Source organism: Panthera tigris, chromosome C2, assembly GCF_018350195.1.
Source record: "Panthera tigris isolate Pti1 chromosome C2, P.tigris_Pti1_mat1.1, whole genome shotgun sequence".
Lineage (NCBI taxonomy): Eukaryota > Metazoa > Chordata > Mammalia > Carnivora > Felidae > Panthera > Panthera tigris.
Genome location: NC_056668.1, coordinates 89,584,569 through 89,601,258, shown reverse-complemented (window position 1 = coordinate 89,601,258; position 16,690 = coordinate 89,584,569).

The following is a 16,690-nucleotide window of genomic DNA, read 5'->3' as shown; positions in this document are numbered from 1 at the left end:
ACTCAGTAAAGAGTCAGTGCTACAGATTCAAAAGTGGTGCTGCTTTCTTATAGTGCTTTTAATTTGTTCTTGCTTATCCACTATATTTTGATTATAGTGGAATACAAGTCCTATCTGATGTAGTCAAGGAAATATTTAGCATTGGTTACAGATAGATCTATAAAATGTATAAATGGCATCATCATTTTGGCGATATGACTATTTAGGTTGTAACACAATTGTATAGGTTAGAAATATTCATACAGTTAAACAATAATAAAATCAGTGTCTTCCCACAAAAAAATTATTTATCCTTGTTTTTAAAAATAATTAAAGGGCACCTGGGTGGCTCAGTCAATTGCGCGTCCAACCTTGGCTCAGGTCATGATCTCACAGTTAGTGGGTTCGAGCCCTGTGTCGGGGCTCTGTGCTGACAGCTCGGAGCCTGCAGCCTGCTTTGGAGTCTGTGTCTTCCTTTCTCTCTGCCCCTCCCCTGCTTGCTCACTCTCTCTCTCAAAAATAAAACATTTAAAAAAATACTTAATTAATCCCTTTTTGGTTCACTATCATCAGACCTAGGACTGAAGTCTCTGCTGCATCAGCAATAATCTCAGTTATTAGGTTACTGAGATTTTCTGACCTGAAATTTCACATTTTGGGGTATCTGATTTGGTTTAAATAACCAGATTTTTTTTTTCATAATGACTTGTTTCTCACCGTAGCATGAACTTCAGTAAGAAACTGCTATATGAATGCTTCTATAATGTTGGTTGTTTCTTTTTTTTTTTAATGTTTATTTATTTTTGAGAGAGAAAGAGAACGTGAGCAGGGGAGGGGCAGAGAGAGAGGGAGACACAGAATCTGAAGCAGGCTCCAGACTCTGAGATGTTAGCACAGAGACTGATGTGGGGCTCAAACCCTTGAACTGAGAGATCATGATCTGAACTGAAGTCAGATGCTTAACTGACTGAACCACCCAGTCACCCTTATATTGGTTGTTTCTTTTTAAAAATTAGTAAAGTTAATAGTAAATTCTTCTATGTCTAAGGTGGGTGGCTGCCTCATGTACATTAATAGAGTCCTGTGATCTCAGCTGTCTCTCAGGACATCTGACACTCAAATTACATCACATTAACCAACACGAAATTGGAAATTAGTTAAAAATCTCATTTGTCAGCAGTGTTTTATCTCATCTCAGAATTTTGTAATTTGTGGAAGAAAAACTACACGATGTCATTGTCATTATTTTCACCAAAGGCCCAATAGTTATAAAATAAGGTTAGCTTTTGATAGTCTTATTAAAAATATTAAAAAGTATAATAAAATAAAATAAATAATATAAAATCTCTTGAATACTTGATCTTGGATTCTCCGTTTCAGTTTTGTTTTGAGAAATAATTACTGTCCAAAGACCAAACTGCTCTACTTGCACTTTTATAATTATTTCATTCTCACACCTCTGTTTGGGTATAAATATGATTAATCAGATTTTTCAAGTGTTAAAAAATGTTTTCCAAAAGGTCAAACTGAATTTTAAAGCTTTTCAAAGCAAAACAACATTAAAATACAAATTGCTCTCTTTATCTGTTCAATTAATGTGTTTTTCTCTAGATGACACTTTAAAGTTGCAGAATTATTGAAGGCAAAGAGAAGTGATATAAATTTAATTGTGTGCAGCCTGTTGCACTTTTTAATACAGTTTACATTGAATGGGAATTATGCAAATTATGAACAATGAAGATAAAAGTTTGCAAAACATATTATATTGGCTTTTCAATTAACCAGATAAACACGAGGATACAGCATGGTATGGATGGATTCTCAATACTCCAGGATCTTAATAATATAAGGGAATCTTTAATCAGTCACCACAACTGCCAGTCTCTTTACTCTGGATTTTACAAGCCTTTACTTGTTCATAATTCTCTAAGCTTCCTTGAATAAGGAGAACAGATTAAAAGAATATAGCGAAGAATGGAGTTGGGGTTTAATTTTGGTTTGGAATAAAGGAGAGCAGACAAATCCAAGGAAGGAAGGAAGGAAGGAAGGAAGGAAGGGCACTGCATTCCTAGAAAGGACAGCAACATTATATATTCTAGTTAAGATGAATTAATTAGGATATCTCAGTATTTTTGCTGAGGGTAAGATAGTTGGTCAGGAAGGGATTAACTGAGCTGCACACAGGGGGGTAGGAAATGAAGGAGGGATACCTTCATTCATCAAAGGGTAAGGAAAGCCAGCCTAGCAGAGGGGTCTGTTTGAGTGGGGCAAAGTGAGCAGGACCAGGAGCTGCAGGATGTGAGATGAGGGTGAGTGTAGAACGAATGGGAAAGGGAATGAGATCTCTCGTGGCCTCCAGGCTAAGAGGGAGCCAGGCTTCTCTGTGAGCTGGGAAGTCCTGGGAGACTGCTGTAATCTATCTACATTTTAAAAGGAAAATTCTAGCTGCTGGGGTGAGAATATATTGTTTGAAAGATAAAATCAGAGGACCATGATTCAAAAATGAGAATGGGATATAGAATTACACCAGCTGATCTTCTGCCCATTATTTTGTTTTTAATGCTGAGGACCAATTTTTAGGAAATATAACTAACAATGTCCTATTTATTCTTATAAGAAAAGCAATTAAAAAACAGGTAAATTTTATTTGTATTCGTATTTTTGGCAGATTGAAGTGTCCAGTATGAGAGAAAAGTATAAAAAGAAAATAGAAATTTAGAAATACATTTATATATTGTTTGAAATAGTTAAAGAAACAATCCATTCAAATCTTATGATGGAATGACCATACAAAGGCATTTTGAGCTGATTAGTGAATAAATAAATCTCTTCTGAAGAGCAACGATAGAAACCAAAGTGGAAGAATTAAAAGTTTTAGAGAAGCTGAAATATATTACTTCTTGTAACCAGGCGTTATTTTTATTAGAAATTACCTTTCTGAAAAGAGAAAGCAGCAAATGGAAAACAAAGTGTGATCATTTAAGACACCTTCAGAGAAGCCTCCACAAGTTCAAATAATTATCTCAGAATAATGGGACATCTATGCAGGACTGCCATAGAAATTCTAATTGAGTCGTATCTTTTTTCACTTGTAAGTTGGAAGATGTAAGGCATATTCACATTTAATAAATTATGTAGAAGATAAAAAATAATGGATTCAGCTACCACATAAGCAGAACACAAAATTTCTGTATGCTTTCATTGCTTACTGTGGAAAAAACAAAAACAGAACAGAAAAACTAAATTCTGAATATTTTAGTCATCAACCTTTCCATTCTGGGAATAACAGACTTTTTAAAAATCAAATACTTAGTAATAATAATGATGACAGTGATGATGATGATGATGATGATAATAATAATAATAATAAAAATAATAAACATTTAGGTACAAATCGCAACTCTTATTTCTAGCTGAATGGTTTTGGGCAAATTAAGCCCTGGAAGCATCACTATTTGCACAATGAAAATAGTAATGATGAGATTTGCTTCATAGGATTATTAAAGTGATTAAATGAAATGGTGCTTTTGAAGTGCTAGATAATGCATAAACAATAAACACTAATTTTTCTAGGTGTCACTTTTTATTATAAATATTCAAAGGACATCAGGAAAAATGGTCATCCAAAAATTACACCATTAATGTAGCCTTCAAAAGTTTTCCTTAGGTTTTTGTAAAGGTCTCAGCATTTTATTTTATATTGTCTAACTTAAAAATAATTATCATCAAAATTCTATGACCTTGCCACAATAGTCTACATATTTTGAGGAGCTATGATTAAATATTGTGATAAACCAAAAGGTTATATTATTTAACTATTAAAACAATGGCAAGAATAGAGTATCTTTTATATTTTCCATATTAAAAATACTGTGCTTCTTTTGGTTAGGAATATCATTGAAAACTTTTTCTTATGGAAAAGTAGCTCTTCACATCTATCATTTTCAATATCTTAAAGAAGAAAGCTTGCTAGGCAGAGCAAAAAGCTGACACAATTTTCTCCAATCCTTGTCCTTCTGTCTTTAATACTCTTTCCCTAGAGAAAGAACCATCATCAGGCACTATGACTTAGTCATTGATAAAAAGTCTATATTCTCAATTATGGGTCTCTCTCTCTTTTTCTGATTCATTTATATGGCCTATGGACACCCATGTCAGTCTATTAACTGGTTCTTACCAGCTTATAAGAAGAAAGTCCAGACATTAGAGGAAGTGCTTAGAAACAAGATAAAGATATTGTCATGCATATAAGCATATAGTCAGTGGGTTCCTCTCCCTGGACAGGAGGTAAACCAGTTCGCACCCACTTTGGTAGAGTTGCATTTTTATTATGTGCAGTAGGACCATGTAAAAGGTATGAATGTTTTTAATACTTCTTTTTGAAACAAATTGAAGCTTATAGAAGAGTCTCAAGAATCATAAATAACTCCTATAGATTCTTGGTCCAGAAACTCCATTCATGTTCTTCCAACAGCAAAAGGATACAATCCAGGCTCATCTGTTCTACCCAACTGTCTCCTCACCCTAGCCTTTAACCTGGAAGTATTCCACTATATTTCCTTGAATTTTATGCCCTTGAAAATTTTATCAAGATTACAGAGCAGTAATACCACATACAGAATGTCATTCAATTTCACTTAGTTTGTCTCATAATTAGACATAGATTATACATTTGTGATAGGTAGATTACAGAAACAACACTTTTTATTTCATCTTATCAGGTGACGCTGGATATTTATTTGTTTCATTATTGGTGATAACAAATTTGATAATTTAAAAAATATTTATTTTTGAGAGAGAGAGAGAGAGAGAAAGAGAGGGAGAGTGCAAGTGGAGGAGTGGCAGAGAGAGAGGGAGACACAGAATCCAAAGCAGGCTCAGCTGTCAGCACAGAGCCTGACTTGGGGTTTGAACCCACAGACCGTGAGATCATGACCTGAGCCAAAGTCAGATGCTCAACTGCTGAACCACCAGGCACCCTGGCAAATGTGATAATTTGATTAAACCGATATCCGAAAAGTTTCTTCATTACATAGTTGTCTTTTTGCCTTTGTAATTAAAAAAGTATTTTGTATAGGGATGCTTTGATATTATATAAATTTCTGTTTTTCATTCTATTTTTGCATCCATTGGTGTTTCTTGCCTTGATTATTATTATGAATATTGCCAAAAAGTTCTTTTCCAACTCCACATTCTTTCTGCATGTATTAGTTGTCATTCTATGGAAAGAGAGCTTTACTATATATACATGTGTGATATACATATAGTGTGTGTGTGTATATATATATATATATATATATATATATATATATATATATATCGAGAGAGAGAGACAGAGACAGAGAGAGAGAGAATGAGTGTTGTTTTTCAGCAGAGTGACAATGGAAGTTGAGAGGTTATTTATTAGGCCTGTCTTTATCCTTGTTTTGACCCCTGATTAGCTGATCCTTGTCCCTCTGGTGTCATTTGGCCTGGCTGAAGTCTGGAACAAGAAGGGCACTTCCCCAGAATTGGCATATTTCCCTAGTGATTGCACCCCATCACCATCATTGTGCCTGGCTTTAACTCCCATCTCACCCCACCTTATCTTTTGTTTTAATATATAAGACTTTACTGAATGTTTAAAAATGTTATTGTGGGGGTTCTTGAGTGGCTCACTTGGTTGAGTGTCAGACTCTTGATTTGACTCAGGTCATGATCTCATGGTTGGGTTAGATGGAGCCACTACTGGGCTCTGTGCTGACAGCCTGGGGCCTGTTTGGGATTCTCTCTCTCTGCCCACCCCCCCCCCCCATGCTTGTGCTCTCTTCGTCTCTCTCTCAAAATAAATAAATAAATAAATAAATAAATAAATAAATAAGCCATAAAATGTCATTGTGAGACAGAATAGAAATTTTACCTCAAAGGTCTTTCACTGGTTTCTAAGGCCACAAGGAAAATAAAAATCATATAAATACATGTTCTATGAACCACATCTGAATGGGGGTGCCAGAAAAATCAGGGCTCACATCAGCATCAGTAATTTATAATTCCTGGGTACAGAGTAGGCACAAGTGAGGTATCCAATCCCTATTTTTGTAGGTTTGAGTCTGAATGAGTCTAGGTTGCTTGCAGTCAGATTTCTACACTTTTGGTCCTGTCTCAGTTCCATCAGTCACCTGTGATTGTCAAGTAGGAAATTATCCTTTATAGACATCAGGAGTCCATGAGTTTCCTCATCAAATTCAGCTTTTTGCATCCCAAGAATCTACAGGGCACACTCTGGGTGTCTCAAGGCCTCACACAGCACAACCACCTCAGTGTGGTCCAAAGCATTTCAATTCAGGTTGAAACTTTACAGGACTTTACTCCTGGTGAGAGCAGAATAGAGATCCTTGCAATAAACACTAGTTAACTTATATATTTGTCTATGTTTACTAGTGTGGATTTATATTTTTTCAATAGATTATGATCTGCTATTATCATTATTCAGTTTAATATGAAACTTGGTCTAGATTTGGTCAGTATAAATACCTTTAGGGCAGGCTGCCCTCTGTGTCTTTGTGACATGCGTCATTTATTGAGCGCTTCCTTATATTAACCCACAGCAAGATTTTGGGGCTTACACTATGCATTCCCTTTCCCAGCCTTGGGATTAGCCATTTCTCCAAGAAGTAATATTTCTTTTTAGAAGTATATTCAGAAATCAACATGTGGGTACTAGATATGTTCACTGTCACAAAGGTGTTTCTGCTCTCAGACTGTATCTGTAGAAAAATAAATGTATAGGTTCTCCCTCTGTTTCTCTTTCTATGTATGTTCCTATTTCTCTGTCTCTGCCTGTCTCTCTCTCTCTCTCCATATATATAGTCTCTCTGTGTATGTATGTATATATGTGTATATATGTGTGTGCATGTGTGTGTGCATGTGCACACACGTACACATGTATATTCTCTATGTATACATAAATGCATGTACATACATATGCATCCTTATTTGTATCTATATTTCTATATGTGTGAACCATCAATTCATGCTGTTGCTTCTGATTCAAATCCAATACCACGAAGTTGATTCTAACTTCACTTATTTCTATATTTGTACCTCCTTTCTCCATCAATAAGAAACCTGCATCCTTTATCCTCAATATCTTTAATTATTACTAAATCTCCTGCATGTAGCCTGACCATATCAGTCTTCCCTCAACCACTTCTATGAAGCCATTCTCAGGAGGCTGCCATTGTTAGCTTCTATTGCTCTACTTTTCTTACCTTCTGAAGCCTTTCTCATAGAGACTGACAACACTGGTTATCACAGTAATGTTTCTACAGCTCTGGTCTATAGCGATTACTCTCTGCTTCAAGCCTGCTCAGTGAAATGTATGTATGTATGATCCCTGTGTGTATGTAAGTATGGTCCCTCATATAATGAGTTGGATTTTGTGGCCATAATTGATGATAAATTGATAAAATCACCATATGTTACTCCTGGAGATGTCCTGCATAATGAATAAATGAAATGATCATTTAAGTGGCATTCACAACTTCTTAGAGGATAACTTGGATGGTTAGAAAAAAACTTGGTTCACAATTTCTTAAATTTTTTTGCAGGAATGCTGTTTCACTGTGACCTGGCTCTGTATATTGATTCTGAGAAGTCTTGAAAATCTAATTCTCTTGCTCTTGTAAGTTACTTCATCTTTTTGTCTAAAGGATCTATAGATTTTGTCTTTATCTTTAAAAGTCCAGTAGTTTTACCAGGATATGTATTGGAATTGACCTTTTCAATTTCCAAACTAGTTGATGGAATGCTTTGAGGTATACGTTCAGACTCCTTTTTCACTTCTGGAAATTTTTCTTGGGTTATAGGTTTAAATGTTGGTTCTGTACCATTTAATATAGTTCTGTGACTCTAATTGTATAAAATTTTGGATCTTTCTTGCCTGTCTTCCATTTCAGTCACTTTTTCTCTGGCTTTCTTGTTTCATATTTTACCCCATTTTTAGTCTCTTGGTAATTAGCCTGTTTCCTTAAAAGCCCCTTACTAAATTTTTATTTAAATAAATTCTTCATTCGGTACTTTGTATTTTAGGCTTCATTTCTGACATGATTTTGTTGTTTTCTTCTATTTCTTTCCGGATTTCAAACCCTCATTTTATTTCTATTTACTTTAATCCATTTTTATTGTTAGTTTCTGATTGAAAAAAAAAAAAACTTCACATCCTTGTTGAAGAATATGCAATTTTGTTTGGAATGTTGTGGTACAGTTAGGTTTTTTTGTTTGCTTGCTTTGGTTTTTTGCACATAATTTTCACTAGAAAAAAATTTCACTACCACATCCTTATTTTAAGAATTTTAAATTCAGTTTGGAGTGATATGTTACACTTCTCCTAAGATTATTTATCTTTTTAAAGTTTATTTGCTTGTTTGTTTATTGACAGAGACAGTGTGAGTGGGGGGAAGGTAAGAGAGAGAGAGGAAGAGAGAGAGAGAATCCCAAGCTGACAGCACACAGCCTGATATGGGGCTTGAACTCATGAAACTATGAGATCATGACCTGAGTCAAAACCAAGAGTCAAATGCTTAACTGATTGAACCACCCAGGCACCCCCCTCAGCTTCTTTGTTTGAAAGTAACTGGTAGAAATCTAATCACCAGAAATGTTTGGAATTGCATTTATGGATTTTTTTTTTTTACCCTAGTAATTGTATATGGGCTTGACCTATTTTTAACAGGGCTTCTATTAAGGGAGTGCCCTACTCTATCATTTCTAACCTATTCTGTGCAGTTTCCTTTGTGGATATATGATTGGTTGTGGTGGAGAGGGGACTGGAATGTCTTGGTTCATTTCATTTCTATGGGATCCTTATTTTCTCCCATTATTTCCTTCTTTTCTTTTGATTCCACCAATCCAAAAGGATCCCCTCTTTTTCATAAATTTAATTCTATCCCAGATGTAATGCTTTTGTGTGTCTTCCTCTAAGTACCCTGTTTATTTTTAAAACCCTCTTTTGGTGACAAAGTTTTGAATTACCAAGTCTTAGCCTGTTTTAATATACTAACGTTTAATTTTGAATTTCTTCTTTCTTGGGTTAGTTTTGTTCCTACATCATCTAAGTCCTTTGGTCATATGAACTCATTCCACAGGGTCTTTTAGGTTTTTAATTCTTTTACATCTTTAAGCTAGAATTATAGGTAATAGAGGAGGATTTATTATAATTTGGTTTATTTTTGTACTTACAAGTAACTGGAATATTGTAGTATTTTTCTTTCTCCCATTACTGTTGAGGCATTGTTTTATTTGCTTTCCTTGTTGATTTTATTGTTTTGGTAGAGGATATGTACAGAGATTCAAAATCAGGAGTTATCATTGTCCTTCAAATCCAGACATTCCTTGTAACTAATCTTTTTTTAGTCAAAAATAGTGATGTTAATAAGATTTTTGGTCACCTTCCTCTTTCCTATAGACTTCACAGACATACTATTTATTTATTTATTTTGAGAGAGAGAGAGAGAGAGAGAGAGAGAGAGAGAGAGAGAGAGAGAAACTCAAGCAGTCTCCATGCACAGCACGGAGCCCAAAGCAGGGCTCCATCTCATGACCTGAGCCTAAATCAAGACTCAGATGCTCAATTGATTGAGCCATGCAGGTGCCCAGAGATATTTTTTGATGTACTAACTTTGCCCCAGAAAGAAGTATCATTTTTTACATTATAATATTATCAACAGTCAACATATAATCAATGATATGTACATGGCTAAAAATGTTATAAAGATTAAAAACTACGTGGTATGTACAAATATACTATAACATATTTCCTGTCATGATTTTTTTCCATTCAATATTTTCTCATTCAAGAATAACATGTATACTCAGAAAACATGAGGAATCAAGGAAACAACAATAATCAACATTGCTAATCATTTGGTTTCTAGCCTGATGGAATCAAATATCTTCTAATATATTGAATTTGTAAAAAAAATTGCTAAAAAGGAAGAGAAAGACTAAAAAGACAAGACAAAGAGGAAGTAAGAAATGTACGTTCTCACTTTATTTGTTGTCACTTCCACTTCTATGTGGTTCTAAAGCAGAGCTTAGAGGATGATCGGCAATGAACACATTAAAATCTAGTACAGAGCAGGGGCGCCTGGGTGGCTCAGTCTGTTGAGTGTCTGACCCTTGATTTAAGCTCAGGTAATGATTCCAGAGTTGTAAGATTGAACCCCACATTGGACTCTGTGCTGAGCGTGGAGCCTGCTTAAGATTCTCTCTCGTCCTTTGCCTTTTTCCATTGCTTGCATGCTCTCTCACTCTCTCTAAAAGAAAACAATAAAAATAAAATAAAATGTTTTTTTTTTAAGTCTAGTACATAGAAGACTATGCCAAACATAAGCAATTGTAAATAATTCATTGCCCATTATCAAAACATGTAAATATTGGAAAACCTTATATTTAAAATGGAAACAAAATTGAATTTATGGTAGCCCAACCCGACTTGCTGTGGCTATGATTTCTTATCTGATTTTACCTACCTAGTTTACTCTTTCAGGACTCTAAATATCCTTAAATTTTATGAACTTACCGGCTATATAATATACAGTGACTTCTTATGTCAGTATTTGTTTTCTATATGTACTTAATTTATTTTAATAATGAGAATATAATTTAGGACAAAGGATAGTTACAGATTAACAAGGCTCTTCTGCTATGTCTTCTAGGTTCTTTCTCTATCCTAGTTGTTTTCCATGGGGATTTTTCTTTTACTTGTCCTTCTTAAAACATGACACCTGGGGCGCCTGGGTGGCTCAGTTGGTTGAGCGCCCGACTTCAGCTCAGGTCACGATCTCACGGTTCGTGAGTTCGAGCCCCGCGTCAGGCTCTGGGCTGATGGCTTGGAGCCTGCTTCTGATTCTGTGTCTCCCTCTCTCTCTGCCCCTCCCCCATTCATGCTCTGTCACTCTCTGTCTCAAAAATAAATAAACATTAAAAAAATTAAAAAAAAAAACATGACACGTAGTAATGCATACCTCTAAATTTTAGTTAAAATGGTGGAGTGCAAATCTAGAAAAGGAGAAAGGAAGAAACAAAAGAAAGAAGAAAGAGAAAAAGGAAAGGTAAGGAGAAGAAACTGGTAGAAGAGAAGAGAATTTGAAGAGAAATCTGAAGAATGATGATAAGTTCTGGTGAGAATGAAATTCATTATTATGACATTTTTTCCTGAAATATTTACATTAACTATGCTATCTATATTTCTTATCCTGCTCCTCAGAGAGAAACTATACAGCTATGCAATGTTTTTCTAACAACCAATAATTGGTTTAAATGCATTTCTAAAATGTGTAAATATGCATTTGACTCTGTTGGCATTTACCTTAATAAAAGACCTCAGAAACACAAGTGATTAGCCATTCAACTAAATTTGTAGTTCTGGATGAGTTTTTTGGTTTTCTAATATGTGTTCTTCTATTATTCCTAAAATGTTACAATCTTTCCATTGAGTATTTTAGCATTTATCTATTCTATAGAGGTAAAACCATTTTAGGCCAAGAAGTTTTAGGAAACAGCAAAAAAAATACGACCACAGTTCTGTTGCTATTGAGGCAAAACATGAACAGTCTTATTCTTTTTTTTTTTTTTTTTTTTTTTTTTTTAATTTATTTTTTTATTTTTTTATTTTTTAATATATGAAATTTACTGTCAAATTGGTTTCCATACAACACCCAGTGCTCATCCCAAAAGGTGCCCTCCTCAATACCCATCACCCACCCTGCCCTCCCTCCCACCCCCCATCAACCCTCAGTTTGTTCTCAGTTTTTAACAGTCTCTAATGCTTTGGCTCTCTCCCACTCTAACCTCTTTTTTTTTTTTTTTTCCTTCCCCTCCCCCATGGGTTTCTGTTATGTTTCTCAGGATCCACATAAGAGTGAAACCATATGGTATCTGTCTTTCTCTGTATGGCTTATTTCACTTAGCATCACACTCTCCAGTTCCATCCATGTTGCTACAAAAGGCCATATTTCATTTTTTCTCATTGCCACGTAGTATTCCATTGTGTATATAAACCACAATTTCTTTATCCATTCATCAGTTGATGGACATTTAGGCTCTTTCCATAATTTGGCTATTGTTGAGAGTGCCGCTATAAACATTGGGGTACAGGTGCCCCTATGCATCAGTACTCCTGTATCCCTTGGATAAATTCCTAGCAGTGCTATTGCTGGGTCATAGGGTAGGTCTATTTTTAATTTTCTGAGGAACCTCCATACTGTTTTCCAGAGCGGCTGCACCAATTTGCATTCCCACCAACAGTGCAAGAGGGTTCCTGTTTCTCCACATCCTCTCCAGCATCTATAGTCTCCTGATTTCTTCATTTTGGCCACTCTGACTGGCGTGAGGTGGTATCTGAGTGTGGTTTTGATTTGTATTTCCCTGATAAGGAGCGACGTTGAACATCTTTTCATGTGCCTGTTGGCCATCCGGATGTCTTCTTTAGAGAAGTGTCTATTCATGTTTTCTGCCCATTTCTTCACTGGGTTATTTGTTTTTCGGGTGTGGAGTTTGATGAGCTCTTTATAGATTTTGGATACTAGCCCTTTGTCCGATGTGTCATTTGCAAATATCTTTTCCCATTCCGTTGGTTGCCTTTTAGTTTTGTTGGTTGTTTCCTTTGCTGTGCAGAAGCTTTTTATCTTCATAAGGTCCCAGTAATTCACTTTTGCTTTTAATTCCCTTGCCTTTGGGGATGTGCCGAGTAAGAGATTGCTACGGCTGAGGTCAGAGAGGTCTTTTCCTGCTTTCTCCTCTAAGGTTTTGATGGTTTCCTGTCTCACATTCAGGTCCTTTATCCATTTTGAGTTTATTTTTGTGAATGGTGTGAGAAAGTGGTCTAGTTTCAACCTTCTGCATGTTGCTGTCCAGTTCTCCCAGCACCATTGAACAGTCTTATTCTTAAAGGTTAAGTTGGAAAGCCACAATCACAAACTATTCATTACAAGCAACTAGTGTGTCCTTTGCTGCCACTATACATCATCTGTGCAATCAAAACATTATCTGATATTAGTAGGCAGAAAAACTACCCAGACTTAAGTCGAGAGCAAGAAAATGAAATGAAGTGTTCACTACAATTATCAGAACAAGACAGTATTAAAAAACAAGACAGTGTACAAGTTCACTACAATTATCAGAACAAGACGGTATTTTTCTTTCTGAAAAGAAAAAGTATTGTCTTCATTAAAAATATTTAGATGATAAGGCTGAAATTATAAGTGGGTTTTTGTTTGTTTTGCTTTTGCTCTGAAATATTCAGAATATTGCTAAGTATCCAAGTTCACTTTATTATTGAAGATGTACATTTGTGTAAGACTACAGTAGGAAATAAACATTTCGTGTCACTTCTGAGTTTAAAGAAAGCTTAAAATGGCCAAACAGTGGACAACCTTCTATATGTGAGAACATTCTAGTAGTAAAGAAAAAGAATACAATTATTATAAAATAAAATAGTCTGTGTTCACTACATCATAGGGCAACAATAAGAGGTAATGGTATTTTCGAAGTGGAAGAAGGGAGACCTGGATTCCCTTCTGGATCTGGTACTTGTTAAATTTATATGATCACTGAAGAGTTGTGGGGTCTCTTTCAGGCTCACTTTCCACATCTGGAAAATAAGTCTTAGAAAGAACTCTTGCTCTACTTTACACAGTGGTATGAAGGTCACATGGTAAGATGTGGATGAAAGAGGGTTATACATTTTAAAGTTTTTAACACATTATTGCGATTAATCTATGGTAAATTCTAACTAATGTATTTAGACTTATGATTTTCAAACCCTTAATTTGACAACATCTTTATTATCCTTAATAAAATTCATGGAGCAACTAACTTACCTACATACATAGTTTTGAAAGTAAGTATTGTAATTGCCAAACTACATATATGGATGACTATATAAAGATGAGATAAAAAACAAGTTATAATTAAATAGTACGTATTTCAGCATATAAATATTTTTATAACATACCTAGAAAACATAAGGGAGCCATATAGCACAACTATATGTAAGATTATCAACAAAAATCATAGCTAAATAAACTGATTCAGCTTGGCTGTGTTGGCAGTTCTAGGGCACTTGTTGGGATGAGCACTGGGTGTTGTATGGAAACCAATTTGACAACAAATTATATTTTAAAAAATGTGCAAATCCAAAAAAATAAATTAGTAAAACCACCAACAGTGCTGTGTTCAGTGATGTGATTTTATGAAATGGTTAACAATTCTTATAAGTTTTTGAAGGAAGAAAATGTATCTCTCTATTTGCAAGTTAGTAGCACTCCTGGGAATTCTATAGCCATTAAATAATACAAAAGTAAGCTATATTTATTTCCAGTTTGAAGTAAAATTCTGGTCTAAAATGGTTTTAAACAGGTTTTTCAGTTACATGAAAAACTGGTGCACACTGACAATTTGTGCTGACCATGAGATCATTCTGCGTACTGTGCAAGACTATTTTAAATATTGTAGATTGTCTAGTGTTTCTGACCACCACCCGCTGAAGACCAATGTTTGCTTCTAATCATTTTGATAAATAAAAATATACACATTTTATAAATACCTTTGTGATAATACCACCACTATTGCAAACCATGAGTCCTTATATAAATAACATCCAAGTCATATTTTCCCCCAAGAGTCAGCCTAATGTATAGAAATATATCATATTTTAATAATGATGGTTGCTTAATTTGGTTCCTATTTGATTGAAATGTCCGTCAAATGTATGTGGAAACTTTATTTTACCTTACTTTTGTTTTGGTCTATCAGCCTTCATAAGGTCCCCAGTTTTAGTAGAATCATTCAACTGTATAGTACCCCATACCCTTCCCACTCAATCTTTCCTACACTCAACTTATTATGTGTTTTGCCCAGGACACTGCTAGTTTTATCTTTTACAGACTTGGTCAGGATTATTTTTTCATCCTTATTCTTTTATCATTAAAATAATAGTAATAGGGGAGCCTGAGTGGCGCAGTCGGTTGGGCATCCAACTCTTGATTTCAGCTGAGGTCATGATCTCACATTTGATGTGATCAAGCCCTGCATTGAGCTTTGCACTGACAGCAGCACAGAATTCTGCTTGGAATTCTCTCTCCCTCTTTCTGCCCCTCCCCCACTCATGCTTGCCCTTGTGATCTCTCTCTCTCAAAATAAATAGAAATAAAACATTAAAAAATTTAAAAAATATAATAATAATAAATATTTATAGTTCTTTGTACACACTAGGGAAATTTATATGTACCTCTGCTCACAATGCTTATTCTATTTGAAAATACCTATCTTAATCTCATTTCTACTGTGGTCTGAATTTTCCTCCAATGAACAAAAAATCATCTTTCGTTGTGTAGCATAATAGTCACCTTCTCTAATTTTTTCAAGTAAATTTATGAATCTCAATAATGCTATTTTAAACAAACTAATATGACAATACTTCTCACAATTAATTTTAGTATTTTCTTATAAGTACCTTTTCCTTCTTAGTTGCTAAAGCCTGGTCAATAATTATTTCTTACCCCTCTGAATCAATTGTTATTTATGTAAACCAAACTTAAAGCCTGATATACCAGGCAATTAAAAATATTTATTAAAATATACAAATAAATTTAAGTTATTATCAGGTAAATTGATAGGCCCTAAAGACTAATGGTATGGCAAAAGTATTTAGCTTTTTTTTTTCTTTTTAAATAAAAAAATCAAATGAGATTCACCAAGAAGGCAGAGTAATTTGCAAAGGACATGTAATATCTCTAGGGTTCAGAATTTGATTGATGTTAATTTAATAATCTTAACATTTTTAAGAGTGATCTGACAACATTAAAATTTCTAAGGAACAAAAATCAGGTGTCTTTTCAATAATGAAATGAAATTTTCCTCTTAGGTATTTTAAGCATAGCTTGTCTCCTCCATTTTTTCTTAATCAGATTAAGACATGTTTTGGTAGTTTAACCAAAATGTCTTTTGGATTTAAAAAACAAACAAACAAATAATTATTATGTGTAAAAACAACCTTAGGAAAGACAAACCAATATATTTTTGAGAAGAAAAGTGATTTATATATAATAAGCTACTGGGAGATAGAGTGGACTGTCAGGGTTTGCCAAGAACATTGTGAAAGGGCAATGAGTGTAAAGTGAAGATTTCCTTAATTCTCTTAAATCAGATTTAATACATCTGTTTAATATGCATGGTGGTACTTTATGTGCTCCAACAAACTATTTTAGCTACAGTTCGTAAGTGGTGTCAGACACGTTATATTTCCACTACAAATATTTGCAATGTAGCACAAATTTAAAATTAACCCAGTATACTATCATCACCTAGAATTAGAGAATAATATGATCAGTCATTATAAGCTTAAGAACTTGAATTTAGACTGGTTTTTAAACTCCTCGTTTGGGAATTAAGTCTTCAAAATGGCAAAAACCATGTCAAAGTCTTACTTTCTTTGATATAAATGTTTAACTTCATCCCAGGCTATTATAAATATAGACATAGTTATTTATATTTATATAATAACATTTGTATTTATTATATAACATATATAGTATTTACATACTGCATACATTTATGTATTATGCATTTAAAAAATTATAAATATACCTATATGACATCTACTTGTTATGTTTGAGAATGTCCTGGAGCTGCCCAGTCAACTGCTTCTGGAAATTGTAGCTATCATAAT